Here is a 27019-nt window from a genome sequence, read left to right as displayed (position 1 = left end):
GTCCCCCCGCCCCTGACACACCTTCATCCTCCAGTCTTCCGCCCCTGACACGCCACCCACCACAGCGGGTTTCTCCCAGTCCGACTCAGAGCCTGCCGGTTGTGCCAGGTCACCTCTCCCAGCACCAGAGCCTCCTCTGCTCACCCGGCCGGGAGCATGCTCCTGCTACTCGCAATTACTAGCTATAAAATACTGCTCTGGCTGTCAAACACAGATGCCTTTACAACCTTTCTAATGGTACAGACTCACTAGTATTGAATGTTACTGTCTGCCTTATTCACTGCTATATCCCCAAAGCCTAAAACACTGACCAACTTGTAGTGAACATTAACTCAATGTTTGTTTAGATATTTAATATGATTTTTGAAGTTCCATCCCAAGCAATAAAGCAGGAAATAAAATTAAAATGTCTAACAGTTGGAAAGGTCACAAAATAATTGACTGTAAACAATATGATTATATATTTAGAAAAATCAATATAATCATAAGAAAGTTTAATGAGGTGGCTAGATATATTACACATCTATATTTTAAAATTCAGCAGCACTCTTATGCACTAGCAATAAGTAATTAAAAAGCAAAATGAAGAGAAATTCCTTTCATAGTAGCCACAAGAATATAAAATTACTGTGTCTTACTTCACTCAGAGAAAGACAAATACTGTATGACTTTGCTTATATGTAGACTCTAAAGAACACAAAATAAACCAGAAACAGACTCATAGATACAGAGAACAGACTGACAGCTGTCAGACAGAAGGGGGTTGGGGAGAGCTGGGTATAAAAGGATTGACAAGGAACTAACAAGCACAGACTGGCAATTACAAAGCAGTCAACAGAATGTAAAGTACAGCGTAGGGAATATAGTCAATAACAGCACAACAACTGTGCGTGAGGCCAGGTGGGCGCTCGAAACCGCCGGGGGGCCACTCTGTAAAGTACATGGTTGTCTACCCACCCTGCTGTGCATCTGGAACTAACACAGGGCAATACTGAACTGTAATTTTAAAAAAACTACAAAACAAAACAAACAAAATTAGTATGAATAATCTTAAAGTATGTTAGAGCTATATAAAGAAAACCTTACAGAAAAGGAACAAAAGAGTAATGAAATAAAAGGAAAAGACTTTTCAAATTAATTTAAAAGGTCTGATACAACTCCAATAAAGATCCCAATTATTTTCTCAAAAGTTCTGAAAGCTCATCTTGCATAACAACAGAGACTGCACAAGTGCGAATAATAAGGAACGCCTGGTAGGTCACTGTCTCCTCTGCTAGACACTTAGATATACTTCCTTGCACTTTTTAAAAACTGGTTCCTCTAGGGATTATAATAAGAGGTCTGTCCAGAAAGTATCCAGCTATGTACTATGGAAAAGACACATTTATTGAAGAAGATACAAGAAACACTGTACATAGGACAATGATACCTCAGTCCCCTTCAAAGTAGGCACCTTGGGACCTCACACAGTTCTCCCAATCACCATCAGCTAGCTGCCCTGTCATATTTTCCTGAATCTCATGGATGGTCTGAAATCTCTCCCCTTTTGAAGGTGATTTTAGTTTTGGGCTCTAGGGAAGCTTAGTCACCTGGGTGATTCGATGTTTTGCCAAAAATTTCTGCACAAGATGTGATGCAAGAGCGGGCGCGTTGTCATGATGAAGCTGCCAATCACCAGGTGCCCATAGCTGCGGCCTTCTGAGTCATCCCAAGAGTTTCCGTGGAGGAATGTTCAGGCTTAATGCAAAATATGATGCAGATTCATTGCTCTACTCACTCAGTCACTTTGGATGCAACGGCCACACAGTACACACACTCACTCAGCAGCATCTACCACCCCCACTGACAGTGAAGCTGTCGTTATTCATGCATGTGCATTCCAGTCCACTCTCCTCGGCTGTCAGGTCACATCGATGTTGTGCAAACCGTTCTCATTATACTAATAACAGTTGGGTTTTTCCAGACAGATCTCGTATGTATCCTCGATTTATCAGACTCTACTCTGAATTAATATTATAGCACTTTACATATTAAGAATCTTAATGATGCATATTATTACATGTGCCACATTGTATGTATTAATGCATTTTATTAAGCAATTTCATTTATTCCCCTTCTGATCTTTGTCCTATGTTCTAATGTTCATCACATATATGTATGTATGTGTGTGTGTGTCAAAAATCCAATAAAACCTTATTATTGTTATAGACAACTGACTTTCACAGAATTTAAGACTAAAAATTAAAATCGTATTTTACATTTTCCCACATATTTAACATTCCCTGTGTTCTTTGTTTCTTCTGGGGATTCAAACTCAATCTGATATTATTTCTCTTCAATATCAAGATCTTCCATTAATATTTATTACAATGTGTGTCTACTGACAGCAACCTCTCTGAACTTTTATCTAAAAATACCTTTCCTTGTCGATGACTGATGAATATTTTCACTGTGTACAGAATTCTAGGTTGACAGTTTTTTTCCCAGCATTCTGAAGACGTCACTCCATTGCCTGGTGAGCTACGTGGCTTCTGACAACAGCCAGGCGGCCTCCGGATCATCGTTCCCGTTCTTGTCTTCAGAATCCAGCAGTTTCACTGCCACATAACTAGCTGTGATTTTCTTTGTATTTATCCCGTTCAGGGTTGCCCGTGGCTCCTGGGTCGCTGGGGGCAGGGGTGTTTTAATCAAAACTGAAAAAATTTCCGCTAGCCTTTCTTTCAGTTTTGTTTTCTGCCCCATTCTTCTCAACTTTTGGGACTGAAGTCACCCATATGTTAAGCAACTTGATTTGTATCACACGTCATTGGGGTTCTGGTCCTATTTTTAAATCTTTTTTCTTCTTTGATCTGTAATTTGGATTTCTATCAACTTGTATTCAAGATCACTGACCCTTTCTTCTCTTGTGCCAATCTGGTATTATTCCCACCCAGTGAAATTTCAATGACAAGAGTTTGCATTTCTCAGTTGTTTCTCAACTTTCACGTGGTTCTTTTTGACAGCTTCCTTATCTCTATTGCAACTGCCCATTCATCCCTTCACCCATGTTTTTTAAAACCCTCACCCAAGGATATGTTTTTATGGATTTTTAGAGAAAGGAAAGGAGGGAAGAAGGGAGAAAGAGAGGGAGAGAGGAAGGGAGGGAGGGAGGGAAGTAGGGAGAGAGGAGAAAGACAGAGGGAGAGAAACATCTATCGGTTGCCTACTGTATGCACCTCGACTAGGGATTGAACCCACAACCTAGGTGTGTGCCCTGACCAGAAATCAAACCCGCAACCTTTTGGTGTACGGGACAACTGAAACCTACTGAGCTACCCAACCAAGGCTCAGCCATTTTTTCACTATACATTTTTCTCAAAAAATTTTTCATATTATTTTAAAGTTCTTATTTTGTCAGTTAGTCTATTTCTATTAATTGACTTTTCGCTTCCCTATGGGTCACGGGTCCCTGTTTCTTCATTTTCACATGTCTAGTAAGTTGTGATTTTATACTGGATATTGTGGATAGGCTGGAGAAGTTCTGGGTTATGTTTTCTCCTTCCAAAGAACTGAGTTTCCTTAAATTACTAGCATATCACCTTGATCTATGGCAGGCTCAGTTTTACACCTTACTGATTTCCTGTTTGTGCTCAGTCCTAGGGAAAAATGCCACAGTCCTAGGATGTAGCGTTTGCTTCTAAGGGGTGTTCCTTCTGGGGTTTCAAAGGCAAGTCTCAAGTGTTTACCAAAACCCCTCTGACTTGCTAAGACTCAAACTAAATTCTGCCTTTTCTACAGAAGGACCTGCTAATCTCTGCTGGACTCAGTGGCACCTGCTGTGTGCATGAGCAGTTCAGGGCTTAGCCTCGAATTTGGGGGGTGTTTACATGCAAAGTTTAAGGTTACCCCCTTCAAGGTTATCTTCCTGGAATATCCATCTTCAAGTCCCAGTCACTCTGGCATCCTCAAAATCTATCCCCTAATTCCTGAAACCAATATGCTGGCAGCTTTAGCTTGAGTTCTATTTGCTAGAACCTGATAAACTGGGGAAGGTCTCAAGGAAAATAGAATATGTATCGTTAGTTGGCTCTCAGACAGAGTGGTTCCTTCTCTCAAGAATCAAATCCACTCAATTTCTGCTTGTTTCTGGTCACCCTCCTGTGCCTTCAAACGCTGTTTCTAGAATACTTTGTCCAGAACTTCCATTGTTATTGGTGGGAATGTTATGCTGATACAGGATACTCAGTCATTACTGAAAACCAGACTCTAACTCAAATGTTTTTAAAAGAATGAAGAAGTAAGCCTTGTTATTGCACATATTAAAACTGATAATAAAGATACAGCAATTAGCCCTGGCTGGTGTGGTTCAGTGGATTGAGTGCCAGCCTGAGAACCAAAGGGTCACCAGTTTGATTGCCCGGTCAGGGCACATGCCTGGGTTGCGGGCCAGGTCCCCAGTAGGGGGCACACAAGGAGCAACCACACATTGATGTTTCTTTCCCTCTCTTTCTCCCTCCCTTCCCCTCTGTCTAAAAATAAATAAATAAAATCTTAAAAAAAAAGATACAGCAATTAAAACACTAAGGCACTTCTGTAGGTCAATAGATACTCTTGAAAAAGGCTTATACACTGACACTTAATATACAATGAAGTACACAAACAGGGAAAATTACTTGTCTGTTTGAAGGGCAGTCCCCAAAAAAGTGATGTCTGAAAATAGTTTCATTTCATACCACTTTATTAATTTCATATTAAAGGGTTAAATATCAAAACCAACCATAAAAACTGAAGTAAAATATGGACCGAGGATCCAAGATGGCAGAAGAGTGAATGAAAACTACACTAATCTCCCCCAAGATCAATCTGGAATCACAACTAAACTGTAGAGAAACCATCCAGAATAATCAACTGAACACTAGCTGGAGAGGAAGACTTACAACCATGGACAGACAGAAGGAAACACTTCAGCACAATTCAGTCGATTACTATTCAGCAGAGGAAGCAAGCACAGACAATGGGCTCAAGGCAGTTTATTCAATAAATGGCAATGGGAAAAATTGGACAGACACATGCAGAAAAATGGAACTAGACCACCTTCTTAAACCACGTACAAGAATAAATTCAAAATGGATCAAAGATTTTAAGTGTTAGACCTGAAACCATTAAAACCCTAGAAGAAAACATAGGTAGCAACATCTTGGACACTGCTCCTAGAAATTTTTTATCAGACATATCTCCCCAGGCAAGGGAAACAAAAGAAAAAAATAAACAAGTGGGCCTACATCAAACTAAAAAGGTTTGGCACAGCAAAGGAAATCATCAACAAAATAAAAAGACAACCCACAGAATGGGAGAACATATTCGCCAATACATCTGATAAGGCGTTAATATCCAAAATTTATAAAGAACTTACTAAACTCAACACACACACACACAAAAACTCCAACCCAATTAAAAAATGGGCAAAAGACCTGAATAGACACTTATCCAAAGAGGACACACAGGTGGCCAATAGACATGTGAAAAGATTCCCGATGTCACTAATCATCAGAGAAATGCACATTAAAACCACGATGAGATACCATCTCACCCCTGTCAGAATGGCTGTCATCAATAAATCAACCAATAACAAGTGCTGGTGAGGATGTGGAGAAAGGGGAACCCTTTTGCACTGCTGGTGGGAATGCAGACTCGTGCAGCCACTGTGGAAAGAAGTACGGAGGGAGATACCTCAAAAAATTAAAAATGGAACTACCTTTTAACCAGCGATCCCACTTCTGGGAATATATCTGGAGGAACCCAAAACAGTAATTCTAAAGAACATAAGCACCCCCATGTTCATTGCAGCATTATTTACAGTCGCCAAGACATGGAGGCAGCCCAAGTGCACATCAACAGACGAGTGGATAAGACACTATGGAACATTTACACGATGGAATTCTGCCCAGCCATAAAAAAGAAGAAAATTTTACCCTTTGCAACAGTATGGATGGACCTGGAGAACATTATGCTAAGTGAAATAAGCCAGTCAGAGAAAGACAAACACCATGTGATCTCACTCATATGCGGAACCTAATGAACAAACTGAACTAACAAGCAAAACAGAGACAGACTCATTGATAGAGAGCAGATGACAGCTAGTGGTGGGGGGAGGTTAGAGGGTGGAGGGGCTGAACAAAGAGGAAAAAGAACTCGTGGACAACAGTGTGGTGACGGCTAAGGGGAGGGAGTATAACGGGGCTAAATAATAATGGGAAAAAATACAATAAAGAGTAATTTAAAAAATGAAAATAAAATATGGATGAGTATTTAACTTATCGCACTGGTCTGGTGTTTGTGGACAAACTATTGAACCTCTTTCCCTCATTTTTTTCTCAAAGGCAAACGATAACAAAGACATACCTACCTCATAGGGTTTGTGATTAATTAAAATAAGGGCACTCAGCTCATTGCCTGACACATAATCAGCTCTCAATAAATGTTAGCTGTTGCTATTGTTGTTACTCTAATTATTATTATTTAAAAATTATGAGAAAGGAATCTCTTTCATAAAAATAATAGAGAAAATATCATAAGATTGATAGATTTGATTATGTGAAAATAATCACTTTTATATATTAAAAAACATAAAAGGCAAGGAACAAAGGGGAAAACGTTTGCAAACATGACAAAGAATTAATATTCTTAATATATAAAGGGCATTTACAGATCAATAAGTGAAACACTAATATCCCAGTAGAAAATAAAGAATTGAATAAACATTTCTGAGAAGAAATAAACATATTTTAAAAGCTCGACTGTGTTATTAGTCAAATAAATGCAAATTAAAACCAGCTCCGAAAGTGGCCCTGCTGCTGTTTGGGTGTTTCGCGGTGACCAGGCACATCAGGCACCTCGAGGCAGGCACCCACAACCCCTGGGCTATTTGGAAAACTAGTGCTTTGTAGAAAGAGATCAGCCCTGTGATTCAATGCTTCCTCACTTCAGGACCTAGTTTGAGAGAGTTTCACACAGTAGTGCCATTTGCCATTTTTTAACTGTAACTCCTACATGTAAAAAACAAGAGAGAAAATTCAAGCAGCTCAAAGAACAGCATAAACAGCCAAACGATCTAGATGAATGGAGTTGTGGAGAAGACTGTTTTAAATTTTCCAAACAGTCAATTTTTTTTTTATAGGGCTTATTGTAAATTTTAACGTGATTGCTTTATGGAGAGAGAAAAGGGTCTTCATGGTCTCTGCTTTTTGGACTTCGAGATATTTTTGCTGGCCAATTTATAGAACGTTTTATAAGTGTACCATTTGTACTAAAAAAATTGAATAGTCCCTGTTTCATGTGTACAAAATTCTATATATTTATATATCAAACAAGTTTCCTAATTATGTTATCCAGTTACTTCATTTTATTTATTTTTTGCCTTTTAGTTTATTAAATTCTGAAGTATGTTAATATCTTCAAGTAAATGGTTTTAAATTTATTTTTAATAGCTTTTGCTTTATATACTTTGACAAAATATTTTTAACTGTGTAAAGTTTCATAGTTACTGCCTTCTATGTGGACTGAACTTTGTAATGGCATAAACTGACCGCTCTTTTTATTACCTTTAATCTGCCTAATGTGAACGCTGCCAATTCTGTGTCTTTTGGTTTGCAGCTGCTCTGGACATCCCGCCCATCCCATGCCTTCAAGTTTGCAACGTCGTTCTGTTTTAGATGTGTCTCCTGTATCGGCACAGACCTGCCCTTTGCTTTTTCCTCAGATTGTACTGCGTCTGGGATCCACCTTTAATATACGAGGTTTTTTTCATTTCATGAATATTTATTGTTGTTCACTGCCTCTAGTTTTACAGGGTTTCCACCTCCACACGTTCCTAACCTTTGCTGGTCTCATCACCTTTTTTCTTCCTTCTGATTGTGGCTCAAAAGTTCTAAATCTTATATTCTTCTAGTCTAATAAAGATGAGCCATAATGTTTTTAATTGAGACATAATGTACGGTTCATTTTAAGTACACAGCTCGAAGAATGTGCGCGTGTGCGCGTGCTGTAACCAGCACACAGCCTGAGACCCAGCGCGCAGCCCCGCACTGCAAACGGCAGCCCTTCCCACCTAGACCCTCCGCCGGTAACTGCCATGACTCTGATTGTCAACACTAGCACCGTCTATTCTTGGACTTTGCAAAATTGTATGTATTCTTTTACATCTGGATCCTTTGAAAGCATTATTTAAGATTTATGCACGAAGCTGCATAGACCAGTAGTTTATCCTCTTTCCTTTCTATGTAATATTCCTTGTGTGTCTATTCCATGAACTAACCATTCTTCTGTTGATGGACATTTCCCCCCAGGTTTTGGCTATTTTAAATAAACCTGCTACGTACATTCTTGTACATGTCTTTTCATGGATATATGTACTCATTTCTTTAGGGTCTGTACCTAGTAATGGAATTGCTGGATCACAAAATAAGCATATATTTAACTTGAGTGGAAAATAACAGTTTTTTCCAAACTGGCTGCACTCCCACCAGCAATGTATGGGCACTACAGCTGGACCACAATTGTGCAAACACTTGGTATTCTCAGCCCTAAATTTTAGCCATTCTGGTGGGTATGTAATCATGACTGACTGTGATCTCACATTATATTACCGCAATGAGTAGTGATGCTAGGTATCTTTCTATATGCTCATTAACCACTTGGAAATGCTCTTAATTAAAATATCTGTTCAAGCCTTTCATACACTTTTTAAAAATTAGGTTATCTGACTTTTTTCTTATCGATTTGTAGGAGTTCTTTATGTATTCTAGATACAAGATCTCTGTCAGACACACACACACACACACAACATATATAATGAACATTTTCTTCCAGTGAATGGCTTGTCCTCTCTTACTGTTAACTTGCCATGAACAGAAGTTTTTAGTTTTGTTATAGTTTCTTTTCTTTTATGATAGTGGGTTTTATAGCCTAATCAAGAAATATTTTCCTACCCCAAGGTCAGGAAGATATTCTATGTTTTTCTAAAAGCTTTATTGATTTACCATTCTGGTTTATGTATGTTGTAAGCTAAAGGTCAAAGTTGATTTTTTTCTCATGAGTATCTGATTACCTGCCCATACTTTTTTTTTTTTTTTTTAGCAGTGGACGATTCTGTTAAATGTATTGACTCATCAGTGTATACGTACCAAGAGCCTACTAAGTGAGATGTTGCACTGGAGTTGTAGATAAATCAGTGAACAAAAAAAGGTATTCTTGCCCTCATGCAATCTAGTGAGCAGTTTAACAAGTTGGGTTTGTCAGCTCTTAACTTCAGAAAATTCTTGATCTGAGGAAACAGCTAAGTAAAATCTCTTTAACTTGTGTCCAGTATCTAGCCACCTGATTGCACTAAATTAATTGAAAACTCCAGGTTCTGCTTCAATTTCCTCCACACCCTGATGGTCACTGAAGAAAGGAGAATGAAGAAAACTCACCCCTTTTGATATTTTTCTGATTATGAAAACTATATTCAAAAGTTGAAAACAACCGTTTTAATAGAGAAAAGCAGAAAGGAGCCATATAAGTAAAATAACCTACAAGCCCACCATCCAGAAGCAAATACTGTTAAAATGGAATTTCATCTTAGCCAAAGATTCTAAAGCTATGTATACCGTGAAAATTTCGTAGAGTCAAAATTGCTCTTGAAAGTTCCTTCTGAGGCGACTTCCAACTGGACACGGCAGCTTGAACACACAACTCTAATTCTGATTTTAATTCATCCTAAATTACTTAACATGTTACAAAGAATTCATCCCCAGAGACCTTCCAATCAGTTTTCAGGGCCTCTTTCTTAAATAACAGACAGCCATGGATCACCAGATGTTTGAGAGAAACCTCAAAATGAAAATCAGAGCTCCAAAACTTAATTTAAAAAATACCTAAGAGAAAACAAACTATTTAGGGAAGAACAGAAATAATATCTCAGAAAACAAAAGAGATGTTATCCAAGAAATAAGAACAGACAGCTGGGGGAAAGAAAAGAATACTCAGGGAAAAAAAATAACTATGTATTGTAAATTAAAGATCTGAGCAGAAAAAAATTTGCAAGAGAAACACGCATGGAGCCGTCTTCTCCTGGAGCAACGCCTTCTTCTGGAATCCCTCCTGAGGATCCCCTTCCTGAGGGGCTGTCAGGCTCTCAGAAATACGCCCACGGTGGTCTGCGCTGGTTGCCTTCTCCCATCGCAGATTTCCTGTGCGCAGGTGCTGCACCGTGAGCATTCCTCTCTGTTCCAGAAAACCATGCCGTGCTGGGTTCCGTGTGCTCAAACCTTTAAGGAGCTTGTTGAGGTCTGCAGAAGCTTCTTCTCACCCCTTGACTACGAACTTTCTTGGGGGTTGTTCTTCTTTTTCTTCCTCAGTTTCCTTTTTTCTTCCGCTTCTTCAGCTACACATTTCTTCTGTCCCAATTCCAACGACTCAGTCAACTCCGCAGGACCCACCTCTAGGAGCTCCTCACTGGCATCCTCATCCGGTGGAAGTTGCCCGCCTTCTCCATCACAGCCTTGTTGATTTCTGCCACCACCTCATCCTAGGCCAAGTCATGGGCTACGATACCAGGCAACAGAAATTTTTCAGCTCCGTTACAATCCTATGGACCACACGTGTGGTCCGGCGCTGACTGAAGCGCCTCTGTGTGGCTCATGACTGTGTTTCAAAATCACCATTCAGAAATCCTCAGAATAACCGATTAAGTGTCATTGATGGATGCTAAAAACAGGGTAAAAGTTGATGAAAATAAGATACTCACATAGTCTCAAAGCATCTCCTCAAAAGACATTTATTAATTACTAAGGGAAAATACAACTTTACAGTGGAGACACAGGGGAGATACCGCCTCACCCAACAGAACAAGTGCAATCACCCACCGTGGAGCAAACCCGTGGAGCAAACCCGTGGCGCGTACGTGCGCCACGAGGCACCAAGAAAGACACAAAACCGCCTTTGTGGTATTCCTTCCAGAAATGCAGGGGCAGAATCTGACCATGAGGGGAAAACAGACTAATCCAAATTCAGGTACAGGGTACAACACTGGCCTATATATCAAGGTCAAAAAAGACAAAGAAAGCCTGAGGAACACTGTTCCACCAAAGAGATAGAGTCAAAACTCATGGTCATGGACTAAATTGTAGACTAGAAAAAAATTGTTATTTTGCTGTAAAGGACATTAGGATAACTGACTAAATCTGAGCAAGGTCTATAGATTACATAACAGGATTCTATCAAATTTCCTTACAGAGGGAAAGGGGGATGGGGGTGGTAGGAAAGGGGATGGGGGGATAAATGGTGATGGAAGAGACTTGACTCTGGGTGGTGAACACACAACATATAACGATGTGTTGTTATAAAGAAATTATTTTCTTTGTTTGTATACACACCCACACACACCTGTGTGTATATGTGTACGCATATGAGGAAGGGAGAGAAAGGGTAAAAGAGGGAGGGAGGAGGAGGAGGAGAGAGGGGAAAAGTGGGGGAGGGAGAAAAAAGTGGGAAGAAAGAGAATACATATGATGAAGTAAATGTTCACATTTCAGGAATCTGGGTGAAAGGCATAAGGGACTACTCCTGCACTGTATTTTAAAATATATTATTTATTATATAACATTATTATTTAAAAAATAACTTCAAAATTTTAAAAAGCCTTTGAAAAAGTGAAGAAAAATGAAGTTATTTTCCAACAAACAAAATCAGAGGGCTCGTCACTAGCCCGTCTGCCCTACACGAAACACTAAAGGAGTCCGGCAGGCAGAGGGAAACGGTCCTACACAGAAGCACAGGAATGCAGGAAGGGGTAAGGAGCAAAGGGAAGAACAAGTATAAATACATACTGACTGCAGAAAACAATAACGATGTCTTACAGGGCCTGAATCTATGTAGCACTGAACTGCAAAAAACAATCCCGCAATAACACAGAAGGCAGGAAGAGGGTGGCGGCACGGGAGCACTCTGGGTACCAGCACTGTGGAGAAGCGGCGAAGATCCTTATTCCTGCAAAACTGCAGTTCTCAGTCATTTTGGTCTCCAGGCCCCTTTACACTCTGAGAAAGTATGAAGGGTCCTCAAGAACTTTTGTTGGTGAAGATCATACACATTGATATTTAAATTAAAATCAAAACAGACAACTGTAATTGAATAACAATAAAAAATTTTTTAAAGTAAAAAAAAATCAAAACTGAGAAATTTTAAAACATTAATTCATTAAAAGTAATATATTGATTTAAAAAGTAATATATTAAATGTTAATATGAATAACATTTTTATAAAAAATAACTAGTTTCCAAAAGAAAAAAATAATTAGCGAGAAGACGAGCATGATTTAACTTTCCTGAAAATCTCTTTTTCTGTCTAGCTTAATAGAAGACAGCTGGATTCTCATATCTGCTCTGCATCCAATCTGCTGTGCGGAGTTGGTTTGGTTAAAGCAAATGAAGAAAACACAGCCTAACACAGATATAGAGTGGGAAAAGGAAGGAGTCTCTTAACACCTTTCTCATATAATCGCTGACATTCTTCTGTGATACTACACCCAACCTGGGCAACGGCAGTGTCTCAAGAATTAGTGGCAATGTATGTAAATCTGAAACCACACCAAGAAACTTTCATATCCTGTTCCATTAAAATCCATGGGTCTAGCTGGTACTTCGAATGGATGTTTTATTCATGTATAATTTTGTAAAATCATGCATTGATAGTTTAGAAAATGTCAGTTCAGTAAGGGATACAGAGCTTCAAATGTTGACTGACTTCTTACACACTATCAAAAACAGCACACTCAATATCAACAGGATCTCATCAGAATTCTTTTAAGTATCAGGAAACTGCCTAGCTCATGACAGTGGTGGATTCATGTCTCCCAAAATTCTGACTTCATTTGAAAGTTAATGACAACAAATACTGTACGTTTTCCTCGAAACAAGAGGCTCACTTTGCTTGTTTTTTGAGAAAACATCTTCCCAATTCTGAAGTCTGACTTATCACAGCTTCTCTGTCATTCATTCGAGTAAACACGACTCCCAAAACGACAGCATCGAGTTCAGCTCAAACCTCGGGCAGGCGCACGAGAACCGGTCCTTGGATGCCCACTACTTCAGCGCGCAGCAGGGGCACTTAACACACATTTCCTACCACGTCACACAGACTTTACAAAGATGCTTCCTCAAGTGGCATCATTTTTACAAGGACACTCTCAAGCGAAAGAGGCTTTCTTCAAACTGCAAGTGCACACGGTAGAAACGCAGCGAGCGGCCAGCAGTTCTATCCTGCACGATCACTGCAAACGTCAACACGGTGAAAAAGGCAAATGACGCCTTACCCCTGGCCGTGAAAACTGTGCTGCTCTCACAGGCTCCTTGGAAGGGTTTTGGGGAGCCCCCAGAGCTCCACAGACCACACTGGGAACTACTGATCTAATCTAGGGACAAAGAGAACACAAAGAAATGTTAAGCTTTACGAAGAAATGATGATAATAATTAGTTTGTAATTTAAAAACCACTTTATATTATGGGACACAGTAAATGATAATCTATCAAACTTGTTAAGAACCCAGTTTTTCACTGTAAGAGAAATGTAAGTGTAAAATAGGAAATGTAAGAAAAGTCCTGTAATGTTAGGTTTGCATCATGTGTATATGTATCCACACATGTATCACGTAAATACAAACAAAAACCACATGTGTGCGTGTGTGTGCGTGAGTACGTGTGTGTGATGCTACGCACTAAAGAAGACACGGAGGCAGTGACGGCCCAGCAGCAATGCGTGTAACTAGCGTCCAGACCCTGCCTCCTAAGTATTCTCACTGAAAGAAATCTCGGGAAAATGTCTGATTCCAGGCTTGGGGCACAGACAGTAAAAGGCATGCCTGAGACATCTGTGCCAAAAAGCAAGGGACTCAGGAGCCCACCCGAACAGGCACTAGCTGACCGAACTTGGAACGGCGTGAGCATTGAAAAGAAATGTGACGATAACAGCTGATAACACTCTGAACTAAACAGTACATGGTGACCCTCGAAAGCAAATGAAAGCAAAGGCAGGGGTGGGAGCAGGTGAGAAAGTTCTTCTTCACAAAACACTAGATAACAAATTTACAAAAAAATAAAATTAGAAAATTACAATTTTTAAAATCCTGAAGAAATAGTTGGTTCAAACAAGGATCTTCAATAAATGGTAAAACTACTGAATAAAAGGATTGTTGAGCAACAAGATAACATGATCTCAAAGAAGCACCTCTCAGATTACTTAATTACAAAGGGGAAAATGCACTTTTACAATGGAGAGATCTGGTGGTCAGCCGCCCCATTCATCACCCAAAGGATCAGCTTAGCCTCAGCAGCAGAAAGAGTCTGATGTTGCTTGCCTTCTGGCGCAGTAACAGGTGCACAATATTGCTTATGAAGTATTCTTGCCAAAAATGTTCTAACTCAGTCCTATCAAGAGGAAGCAATGAGACAAATTCAGTGTGACAGCCTATGAACTGACCTAGCCACTTCAAAAAAAGTCAATGACAAGTAAAACAAGAAAAGGCAAGAGGGTAAGTTCTTGACAAGAGGAGACAGCAGTGAAATGCCCTGATTAGAGACAACAAAAGAAATTTAGAGGCAACTGGAAAATTTAAATATGGAACCTATGTTAGATAATTTTATGGAATTAGCTAGTTTTCTTGGGTGTGCTGATGTGCTGTTACATGGGAGAATACCCTATTTTAGGAGATGCATGCTGAAGTCATGAGGGTGAAGGGTCATAATATCTGCAACTTACTTTTAAATAGTCAGAAAAAAGGGTGTGTACAAACAATAATAAAAAGTGTGTTTGTGTGTGTGTGTAGAAAGAGTGAGAGACACAGAGAGAGATTAAACAAATGTGGCAAAGTGTTAACTAAGAAAAATGGATAAAAGGTGTCTGGGGTTTACTGCCTCATTCAACTTTTCTATAAATTTTAAATTGTTCGAAATAAAAAACAATGAAAAAGGCAGGCTGGAAAGAGTATAAGCAAACAAGATTCGCTCCCGGAAGAAATGAAGAAGTACCCGAAGTGTCCATGGAGGGAAGAGGCTGCTAAAAGCGGAGCCTGAGTCTGCCCATCTGGGGGCAGTGCTCGGAGGGACCAGAAGTGGTGAGGCGCAGAGCACAGCGCCCGCCCTGAGCTCCCGGCCCGAGTTAATAAAATGACCCGCTGCTCCATCCATTACCATAATCTGTCTCGGGGTGAGAGCAGGAGCAGTGCGATGCCACAGAGGCTGCCATTAGTACACTCGTCCTTGAGATGAGAAAGGTCTCTCTACTTGGGTAGAATAAATAGTCACTTCTGATGGCCCGCAGTGTTCGTTTTATGTACTCTTTCAGCCCAAAACGTGACCTTTCTACTCTGACTTTCCCATTTGTAAGGAGGGCGGCAGTGGTACCGGCAAGCTGTAGCAGCTCCGATAATTACTTCCTGCCAGTCCGTCCCCATCCCGTCCCCAGCCCATCCCCCTGCCTCCCCAACTGTTTCACATCGGCTGCGACAACTGTGGTCTGGTCACCCATCTATTGGCCAAGTGACTTTGGAAGTCATGTCCACTGTCTTTCAGCTTTTCTGTCTGAAAAAACAGAAATCACGTTGACTTTCTCTTCTAACGCAAGGCTGTTATGAGAATGTCAAATAACTCTGGCCAAAGGATAAATACTGGCCCAAAGAGGTGAAAAGCTGAGTCCCTTCAGCGGCAAGAGTCTAGGGATCATTACGATTTTTTCTTTCATATTCCTATGCCCTTTGCTGCTAAATCAATGCTTTGAAGAAAAGGACATAGTGAGATCATGAGCGTTTTGCCTCCTTGAGCACCTGGATTTAATCAATCCTGTTCTGGAAGGCCCAGACAAAAGAATCATCCAGTCACAGAACACTGGAAAGGGAAAATAGTGTTTTCACAAGATATGCTAGCGAGAAAACCTAGGGGGACCAATTAGAACAATTAAAAAGAATGCAGTAAGATAATTTTAAACACACAAAAATCAACTTTCCTAAACATTAGCAAAGATCAATTAGAAATATTATAAAGGCCCTATAAGCAATATAATAAAAAATACTTAGAATTTAAGGAAATGTGTAGGAACTATGTAAGAACTGTGTAAAACTTCATCAGTGAAAATATATTTTGCTTGAAAGACACACCCATTCATGGATGGAAAGACTATATATAGCAAAGATGCCAATTCTTTCCAAAGTAATTTCTGTGTTGAATGTAATGATAGTCAGAATTTCAAAGGGACTTTATTTTTGTAATTTTTTAAAAGATATTATTTGTTTTTAGAGACAGGGGAAGGGAGGGAGAAAGAGAGGGAGAGCAACATCAATGTGCAAGAGAAATATCGATCGGTTGCCTCTCGCAAGCCCACCACCAGGAACCTGGCCCACAACCCAGGCATGTGCCCTGACCGGGAATTGAACTGGCCACCTTTCAGTTTTGGGGACAATGCTCAACCCACTGAGCCACACCAGTCAGAGCAGGATTTTATCTTTGATTGGCCACAGGTAGGGGTGGGGTGGGGTCAAGGAGGAGACATGACAAAGTGATTCTAAACTAAGTTTAGAAGTAAACAAGGGCCAGAGAAGCCAGGAACATTCTAAAAGAAAAGAAGAAGAGTACAACTTACACTAACAGGGAAAATGTACAACAGCTCTACGACAATGCAGACAGTATTGGTGTAACAACCAGTAAGAACATCAAGAATGAGACAGACATCCCAGATCACGGGGCAGTGTGTGGGAGAACATCGCATACGCTCAAGGTGGCGCGTGGAAGGAGTGGCGGAAGAAATAAACTACTTGATAAACGGTGCTGAAACAATCAGGGTGGTCACAAGGAAAAAATAAAGTTATATCTCCTGTTGCTCTACTATCAACAAAACAAATTCCATAAAAGAAAACTAAAACCATGACAGGAAAAAAGTAGGTAAATATTTCTATTCTCTTGAGTTTGGGGTTTCTATGCTTAAAAAGAGGAAATCATAAAAGACGACAGACTGAATGACCTGGACTTGAAACTTGTGGTCGAGAGCCCTGACCCCTGCTGCTAAGACTGGCAGCTGGTGGGGCCTGCTTCCAGGGCAGGTTGGCAGTGCAGATTACAATGAAAACATTTTCTTTTTAAATATATTTTATTGATTATGCTATGGTAGTTGTCCCAATTTTTCCTCCTGTGCCCCCCTCCACCTGCAGCAGGGGGGGCACATCCATGGGTGGTGCATATAAGTTCTTTGGCTTTTCCATTTCCCATACTATTCTTAACCTCCTCCTGTCTGTTTTGTACCTACCATTTATGCTTTTTATTCCCTGTACCTTCCTCCCATTCTCCCCCGACCCCTCCTCACTGACAAACCTCCATGTGATCTCCATTTCTGTGATTCTGTTCCTGTTCTGGTTGTTTCCTTAGATTCAGTCGTTGATAGTTGTGAATTTGTTACCCTTTTAATGTTCACAGTTTTGATCTTCATCTTTTTTCTTAAATAAGTCCCTTTAACATTTCACGTATTAATAGTTCGGTGACAATGAACTCCTTTAGCTTTACCTTGTCTGGGAAGCACTTTATCTGCCCTTCCACTCTCAATGGTAGCTTTGCTGGATAGAGTGATCTTGGATAGAGGTCCTTGCCTTTCATCACTGTGAACACTTCTTGCCAGCCCCTTCTAGCCTGCAAAGTTTCTTTTGAGAAATCAATTGACAGTCTTATGGGCACTCCTTTGTAGTAACTCTCTGCTTTTCTCTTACTGCTTTGAAGATTCTCTCTTTATCTTTAACCTTTGGCATTTTGATTATGAGTTGTCTTGGTGTGGTCCTCCTCTTTGGCTTCAACTTGTTTGAGACTTTCTGTGCTTACTGGACTTGCATATCTAGTTCCTTCACCAAACTAGGGTAGTTTTCTTTCATTATTTTTTCAAAGAAGTTTTCGATTTCTTGCTTTTCCTCTTCTCCTTTTGGCATACCTATGATTTAGATGTTGGTATATTTGGAGATATCCCAGAGGATTCTTACACTATCCTTGTTTTTTTTCACTGTTTCTTCTTCCTGTTCTAGTTGGATGTGTATTTCTTCCTTATGTTACAAATCATTGATTTGAATTCCGGCTTCCTCCCCTTCACTGTTGGTTCCCTGTAGATTTTTATTTCACTTGGTATAATTTTCATTTCTTCCTTTATGTTGTTGCCATATGCAGTGAGTTCTTTGAGTATCCTGATCACCAGCATTTTAAACTTTGCATCTGATAGGTTGCTTATCTCCATTTCGTTTAGTCCTTTTTCTGGAGTTCTGATCTGTTCCTTTATTTGGGCCACATTTCTTTGTCTCCTCAATTTGGCAGCCTCCCTGTATTTGTTTTTGTGTATTAGGTAGAGCTGCTTTGACTCCCTGTTGTAGCCTGTCGTAGAAAAGGCACCTGTAAATTGTGTGGGGCGGGAACTTAGGCAATCACCAGGGTGGGACAACCCCTTTCACGGCTTTGTAGCTCTGTGTGGGGGGAGGGCTCAGAGAGGGGACAGTGCCACTGCCTAGCTTCTGGGGGTTTGCCCAGCACTTGCCATGTTTCCAGTAACTTCAACCACTCCTCATATGTGACTGATGCCCTTCCAGCTGTTGCCTTGGTGCTGAATCCCAGAGTCAGTGGTTTGTATACTTTCTAAGATAGTGTGGGCCCTTTAAGTGGAGTCTCCTGAAAATCCAGCAGTTTCTTCCACTGCCCACCCCCCACTGGTTTTTATAGCCAGATGTTATGAGGATTTCTCTTCCCCGTGCTGGAACCCTGGACTGTGCGGTCTAGCATCACTTACTCCCAAGGTATCCATCCCGATTTGTGTCCATCATACGTGAATGTGGAACTGCCTGTTCTGCGGCCGCCTCTTCGAGCCACAATGCGGCTCCTCCCATCTCCACCCATCTCCGTATCTCCACCCTTTCTACCCGTTGCTGGACTTCCATATAGTTTGATTTTCTGGGTGTTACCTTTTTGAGGTTTAGTAGCAATTCTCTCTCTGCTTGTACAAGGAGGAGGCAAAGTGTGTCTACCTATGCCTCCATCTTTACCAGAAATCCTAAAATGAAAACAATCCCATTTTTTTAACCCAGGGTTTCAACTCTAAGGTTTTTACCCTAAAAAAGTAATCACAAAAGAAAATACCTTTATCAAGGATATTAAAGAGGAGTTGTTATAATGGTGAAAAATGAAAATAACCTACATGTCCATCAAGGGGACCAGTTAAAATAAATTATTGTACATACTCTCAGCAGAATACCAGGCAGTAATTAAAACTGATGATAGAGATCTGTATTTCTGGACATGAACTATGCCCAAGATGCAGTATCAGTAGAAAGGGGGGAAAAAGGATGGGAGGACAGGCAAAACCCAGGGTGATTTTCTAAATGACTTTAAGGTAGTACCCAACTGCTCCCATAGAAGCCAAAAGGCAGAGAGAGCTCTAACCTCAGTTTCCAGGATTGTGTCCCCTCTAGCCCCCAACCCCCCAGTCAAATCACAGACTCTTCCAGGTGCCTCAGTCTCCCAGTCTCTAAAAGGGGGATAAAAAATGCAAGTGCCACTATCATCCCCTCTGCTGTCCCTAAGGCGCCCTGAGGATTAATTAGCTGGTATTTGTGAAGTGTGTTGCTGTACTGAGTTATTACAGGAAATTTTCCATCAGGCTCATCAGCTGTTTAAAGTTCTTAAGCAAAACTGAAGAAGTTTTGATGAAATGCCCCAAAGGCAAGCAAGCCTGGTATAATGAAGCAGGAGAAGAACACCAGCAACCTCCCCCCTCTGCCCCATCGGGGGTGAGGCAGGGCCCAGGTTTCATCAGCACTCCCCCAGGATGAAGTCAGCACACACCGCCTGCATCTGGCCTCCTCAGGGACGATTATCACACTGCAACCCACGTCCCCGGGGTCACTTATTAGTATAATAGAAACCCTTCATGCTCACACAGAGACTGACAGAGACTGAGCCTAAAAGGAAGACTCATGTATCAGCACCACCCTCCCCAGTCACTAAAGAGCCCATCCTCTAATGAGGGGTACAGGGACAGATGTGCACGGCTCCCTTCTGCCACGTGTCAGCCAGTCCTATGGAATTCTGGTGGCAGCTGCCAAGCTCCAGGAATATCTAAGGAGACACGGAGCAGCTTCCAGAGGGCCAGAGCACTGACAGTATCACCCACCACAGCCCAGGGGACAGACAGACAGAGGCTGTGCCACTACAGGGCAGACAGGACACAACTGCGAATGCCTGGCCATTCCCATAAACCCCAACACTGCGTCACGGCACAGGGGAGCCTGGCCAACAGCACTGAACGGTGGCAGGGGATGCCTGTACGGGGAAGGCTGCCTGTGAGCTGTCCCTCTGACCAGTGCTCTGTGGAATGTCCACCCTGGTTTGTGAGTGCCAGCCCCGCAAGTTGGAATGCTTTGTCCTGGCGAGTCTGGGTCATGCACTTTCTCAAAATCATTCCGCTTTCTTCCTTCCCTAATGCCTGTGTCTCTCTTTCCCCACTTATGTCACCCTGTCCTCAAATCTATTCCTGTGTGTCTCAGGGGACAGAATGAAGCAAGTTCTATCATGATGCAACTCCTGGCCACAGGTGAGTCTCTTCTGGAAACCTAATGAACAGGCGGCAGCGGCTTGTGTTCTTCTTGACGGCGCACTGGTGCTGATAAACGTTCCCCTCCAGGGTGTTCTCGGTAAACACGGCCCCTCGGCCCCGCGCCCTCACCGGGCCTGCGCGCGCGCGCGCGCGCGCGCGCACACACACACACACACACACACACTCGCACACTTTGCCACTCTGCTCTTGCACCTCACAGACAAATTATTTAACTGTTCTCTTCCCTGAGGAGTAGAGCTCTAATTTCAAACACACGGCTCCCTGGCTTGTCTCTCACACATGCAGAACATCCTGATAGGTTAAACGCAGCCACTTAATTGCTGTAATGAGAGGTGCTTTTTTGGGGTTTCCTTAAACACTGATTTTTTTCCCCTCTTGTTTTACACTGAAAGCCATTTTTGACATGTTTTTCTCTACGATTTTCCCCATCCTCCCCACTGCTACTTATGCAGGGAAGGAGAAAGGCTCTTTATGTCAGCGTCTTAAAGAGTTAGTTCAGAAGTAAATGGATAACAATACCAAACGTCCAAACCATTCATCAAAACATTTTTTTCATTTAATATTTAAAATGTTTAACTAAAAACAAACAAACAGGCCTGGCTGGTATGGCTCAGTGGATGGAGCAGGGCCTGCGAATCAGACGGTCGCTGGTTTGATTCCCAGTCAGGGCACATGCCTGGACTGCGGGCCAGGTCCCCAGCAGGGGGCGTGTGAGAGGCAACCACACATTGATGTTTCTCTCCTTCTCTTTCTCCCTCCCTTCCCTGTCTCTAAAAATAAATACATAAAATCTAAAAATAAAATAAAATAAAATAAAATAAAGCAAACCAGAAGGAAGAGGCGAAAGCCACCGAAGCGGACTGCGACAGTGCCAATCCGGGGCAGAAATGGAGAACGAGAGACCACGCAGGTGTGCCAGGTGCACGAGGTGGCCCTGGTGTGAGTTATGCGGCGGTCGGTGGTTTGTGTTACTGAGGGACCTGAAGGCGAGTTCCAGAGGGGCCCCGCTTGCGCTTTAAAGCCAACCCAGTCAAACTGGGACACGGTTTTCCATAGAAAGGCTGGACAAAAGCCGACGGAGCAAGATACCGACAGAGGAGAAACTTGCTTGGGGATAGAATTTTTAAAAACTACACAATTTCTATGCTTTTCAAAGCTGCAGATCATAATTCACTAAACAAGTCCACTCCTGGACCGGGCGCGGGATGGGGAGCGGGCGTCAGAGGCCGCAGTCCGGTGAAGGGCCAGCGCTGTGCCCAGGCCCTGAGCCAGTGCTGGGACGGCCCGCGCGCGCACGGGGCCCAGGAACCTGCGTCAGGACCGTCCCCACTGCTGTCTACCCCGGGACCTCCCAGGAAGCTGTTTCATTGCCGCCCCTCCCGGCTCCGGCCAAGGCCTCAGCTCCACGATGGCCAGGACCCCTCCGGCTCATGGCCTTGCCGGTGACCGCCACCAGAGAGGCAAGGCTGGGCAGGGTCAGGCCACCGTGCCTGTCGCGTAGGGGGCCCTGGGGCCATGGGCCCGGTCGGCACAGCTGTCTGTCAGGAGGAGGCGTGCACGCACAAACGCAGGAACGCACGCACGCATGCACGCACAAAGGCTACAGACTCGTTCAACCCGCGGAAAGAGCAAGTGCGGGGCGGGTGGTGGGGGAGCTTCCTGGAGGATGAGCTTTCAGGGACAGCGAGTGGCAGCTTCGTGATCACGGCCCAGGTGGGGGGGGGGGGGGGACACGGGACCCTCTTCCTGGCAGGAGAGGCCGGCTTCTCGCTGAGAAGCCATTTCTAGACGAAACAGCGCCCGCTTCACGAATGCCACCTTCTCTTTCCTCGAGAGCCTCCAACCCCAGCGGGCCACCTGCCAGGGTCTGCGTGAGGCGAGCAGGCCGAACGCCCGGCCTGGGAAGGGCTGCCCCCGGCGTCAGCGGGGACGCAGCCTGGCGTGGGGTGGCAGGGGCACCGTCCCAGGCCGGCTCTGCCCTCGCACCCTCGCACTGCGTCTGGCTCCCAGTGGCTCCTCCCCACTGCGCAGCTCCAGGCCTCAGCCCTGGACGGTGAGCCCCGGCCCCTCCCGCCTCCTCCGCCTCGCGCTCCCTCGTGCATCCCCACCACTGCCCTTGCCCATCCGCCATTCCTCACCCGCGTCACTGTGGGGGACCCCTAACTGGCCCCTGCCTTTGGAGACTGAAACACCAGGACGATGCCTTCCGGCTCCTCTCAAAAGTCTCCAGTGGCTTCCCCGCTGCCCAGAGTGCGACCCCACCCCGAGCCCCCCCACTCCTCCAACTTGTCAGACTCTGTCTGCGCCACTCCCTGCCTCGGGCACACTGTTCCCACCCCCTGCATGGAACGAAGTCACCACTGCCTCCCACACCCCAAACACAACTAACCCCCGTGAAGACTCCTAGAACGGGCACCTCCTCTATGCAGACTCCTCTTTAAAACAGCCCCTCCCCAGGGGCCCTCCCCACACACCGCCCCATCCCTCCCTCCTCAGGGCCTCCCCCCCCCTCCCCCGCCTGCCCTCAGAGCACCTGCCCCGTCTGCCTGCGTGTGTGACCCCACTGGGCCACTGCCATCAGGTCTCGCCTGTGCGGTTGCTGTGAGCGCTCCGCACCGACACCGGGCCGTGGGGGAGATACGATTAATAAACGACCAGTGAGCGGACGGACGCTCGGGCTGCCGCGGGGTGTGTGAGCCTGTCTGGGAACTGGCGTCTACGCAGACACTTGTGCGGGTGCACAGAACATAAACATGCGAGGAGCGACACACTCAAGAGCAAATGGCTCCAAAAAGCAGGTAGCTTTAAAACTTATGTTTCATGGAAATATGCATGTAACTTCCTGATTATGTTTTGTCAGGCTAACACTGAAATTACTGCATCCCTGATCCTACAGGGGTTGGAAACGAAGCAGAGCTGCAAAGGATCAAAGGAAAACAAGTGTAAGTTCAACTTCAGTGCTGAATATTCCAAGCGAACAGCTGAGAACTAACGGTGCCCCTTGGCTCACTATGAAACCCTTCCAAACAAATGCCCACAGTTTCCTCGGAACTGGAGGCCACGCTGTCGTTCAGCAGCACGCACGGCACATCGAGTCCCGGGGCCACCGAGAGAAAGGGTCTCAGAGCCAATCTGCACGGCTGGGGCACGACTTCCCGCCACGCCAGACCCCGCGCTCCGTGCCAGGGCGACGCGGCCGATGGGGGTGCGCTCTGCCCCGTGGAGGTTACACTCCTGGTAGTGGATCTTAAAGGTGAAGCACCGCAGCTCAGGAGAAAGTCGATTTAATTTGTTTAATATCATAAAAAGGGACGTTTCCACATGGACAGCAAGGACATGAATATCATGTGTGTATGGCAGAATTATAAACGCATTTTTGGCGAAATTCAATAAAGCTGATTCTACTGCATAAGGTCAGCAATTTACTATAAAAAATGATATGATTGCAATTTTTAATATAACCCATGTATTTGCTGCAAGATGCTCTAGAAGATTGTGTAATGTAACCATTCGACCTCTCCACCGCAGGCGAGATCACCCTGTTTACCCTTCCTCGTCCTGACAAAACCCTCCGTGCAGAACAACGAAGCCGATGCTTCCCAGCAGAGCGCCCCCTCCATGCCCAAGCCTGCCTCTTCCCCCACCCAGGAACAGCCTCTCCCGGCTGCGGCCCTCACCGAAGGCGGCTGGAAAATCTCCAGAACTAAACAGAACTCAAGTGAGTTCACCCTGTATTCCTGGTCATGGGGGAAACGCCCTCCGTGGTCATTCTTCGTTTCTAATAACGTGCTTCCTCAAGGAGGGGGCCCTGGCCCGCAGGGGCAGGCGATGTGTCGAAATTCAACCACTCAGTGACGACAGGGACCTGGTCCTCAGCTTCAGTGCTCTGCTGGAATTCTCCACGCTCACACGCACGTCTCCTGAGGAAATAACTTGGGTTACCGTGAAGATTAAGCAAATGTATGTAGAATGCTTTTAAACTGTAAAGCAAAATACGTTGTGCCAGTGGTTACTACGCCTGTATCGAATCGTCTCGCTACTGCTTAGGAAATACAGTGACTGTATTCCTGTAGTTTCCACCGTGTCATCACCAAGTTCTCGGGGGGCATGGACATCTGCGTCCCCAGCGCACTTAGCACAGCCTCGGCAGACAGCAGGCGAGGAGTGCTTGGTGAATACAGCGGAGCTCGGCCACTGGTGCTAGAAAAATTCTCAATCAGGGGATATAAAACCCAATAGAACTTTTATTTTCAATGGTGTCTCCAGATGGAAGCCGGTAAGATGTCACTCTCATTTTCACTGACAAATACAGTCCCAGCATGGGGTCCTGGACCAAGTCCAACTCCTCCCCTGCCTCAGAGCGTCGGCGCTGGCGGTCCCTCGACCCCCCCCCCTTCCTGTTCTTCACATCCCAGTTTCAGCAACCCTCCCAAGGCAGACCCTCCCCACCCTGCGGCCCCCATCCTCCAGCCCCCTTTGCCCTCCCAGTATTCTCCATCAGAGCTCTTTGCTTAACTGTAGTAATTTTGCACGATTCACATTTCTGGGGGAGTCTGTAGCCACTCCAAAACGCTGTCCGTCTTAGTTACCATCATATATGTTCCCAGGCCCAGGGCCACCACAGTGCCTTGTAAACAACATGCACTCAATAAATACTTATGGCTTGATGAATGAATAGTAAAAATCTTTCAAAACCAAGTATTAAGGTCTTCCAAACAACAGTGCTATTTTCTATTATTTCTAACTTAGTACCTCATCTCCTCTTTTCAGGACTGCTTAAAGGAATCTTTGAAAAAAAGTAAGTATCAGAAATGGACTCACAAGAGGTCATCATGAAACTCTGTCTTTATTCTCTTCCAATTATACTCTGTACAAATTAGCTCCATTTGTACGTTAAACCGATTTTTCTAACTGCCTCTTCTTCAAACTCAACCCATGTACTTTGGGCCAAGACCCCCAATTTTGCAATTAGAATAATTTAATTGACAATTCTGTTTGTGACTCACAAAGCAGGAGAGGGTATGGCTTTGTCCCTCGGCTTCACAGGTTTACCACTGTCAGTGGTAAGAACACTCCTCTTGTTGGTTAAGGGTACAGATTCAGCTTGACGCTAAAAACGAAGTGGGAGAGAGTCCCATTCCTATGCACTTTAGGTCTCACTGAAAAGATGACATTTCTGTGGTTGTGATATTTAATTTATCACAGTCATGATTTCTTCCCCCTGAAATGCCAAGACAGGTAAACTTAACTTTACAAATGAAGCCTTTGCAATCATCTGACAAACAGAAAATCTACACAAAATTTAAAGACCACCATATTACTAAAGACAATCTGCCCAATAATCTAATTACAGAAAGATCACTTGAAAGGGCTTTAAAACTAAAAAGAATGATTAACAGTAAGAGACTATAGCATTCCCCAATCTTCTGTCTGATGAAAGGGGTGAGATCCAAGAAGATTAGCTCCTACCAGAATGCTTTAGAAACCAAACACAGGTCCGTTTCAAGTTGGAAAGAGAAAAATTAGTGGTGCTGTTCCGTTTGCAGCACAACCTAAATATAAGCCTGCACACCCCGTCATTCTACCTACTGAGGACATTGAGTGAATTAACTCTACTAACCTCAGAAAATGCAAAAGGGATAAAACTGTTGACTGACCAACCTAGCAAGCCTACAGTGAAAAATTTAAAATAAAAGCACACTAACTTATGCTTTACAAATACAGATACTTCAATACACACACACATGGTAGCAGCAGATAAATTCATTTTTATAAGGCACAGGCTCAAAAAATGTTAATGTAACAATGGATTGGTAAATGAATACTATCCAATATTTTAAAGCCTTTCTAATTATAGTCCAATCAACATAAAACATTGTTCAGTAGAGACTGCCTTATGCTGTACCGTATGTTAAGTTTCAGAAGTCCCTACTTCCACATTTTCTGACAGTTCCGATAAACCCACATACGTGTAGGCCCTGTGGTGAAAGTCTCCTGCCTGCCCTTCACAGATAAATCTCCTTCGAAGAGCTCCCAGGCCTAAGTGAGACCAGAAAGGAGTGACAGGTATTCTTAAAATCATCTCAGAAAGCCCGTGGCGATACAGAACACATCAATATTTATCTCTTGGACAAACCGAGGATACATCACTACAGCTTTTGTTAACAATTTAAGGCCTAGCTCTTCTCAAAAACAACATAAACAATAGACTAAGAAAGTCTCCTTCCCTCGCATATATACACACAATTTGCTGTGTGTTGAATGAAATACTTTAGATTTACAAATAAACCACGGCCACCTGCTTACAGACTGAAAACATGAACTCTTTTTTGGCTGACATTTTTTCTTATTAGCATGCTTTGGAGCAAAATGAACGCTC

The 27019-nt window shown here is 43.4% G+C and overlaps 1 protein-coding gene and 1 long non-coding RNA gene across 8 annotated transcripts in view; one reads left to right on the top strand and one right to left on the bottom strand.

Annotated features, from left to right (window-relative positions):
• PEX14 (peroxisomal biogenesis factor 14) overlaps positions 1 to 27019 on the bottom strand; it is a 127301-nt gene that overhangs the window by 36967 nt on the left and 63315 nt on the right. The gene's annotated exons all lie outside the window — the stretch shown is intronic.
• On the top strand, positions 21860 to 25119 carry LOC123479109 (uncharacterized). Its single transcript, XR_006654617.2, has 3 exons — positions 21860 to 22693; positions 23222 to 23438; positions 23537 to 25119. It is a non-coding gene; the product is annotated as an uncharacterized lncRNA (long non-coding RNA).

The sequence above is a fragment of the Desmodus rotundus genome, chromosome 3 (genome assembly GCF_022682495.2).
Source record: "Desmodus rotundus isolate HL8 chromosome 3, HLdesRot8A.1, whole genome shotgun sequence".
In the NCBI taxonomy this organism is placed as follows: domain Eukaryota; kingdom Metazoa; phylum Chordata; class Mammalia; order Chiroptera; family Phyllostomidae; genus Desmodus; species Desmodus rotundus.
Note: the sequence above shows the minus strand (reverse complement) of the source record. Positions and strands in the feature narration are given on the sequence as shown.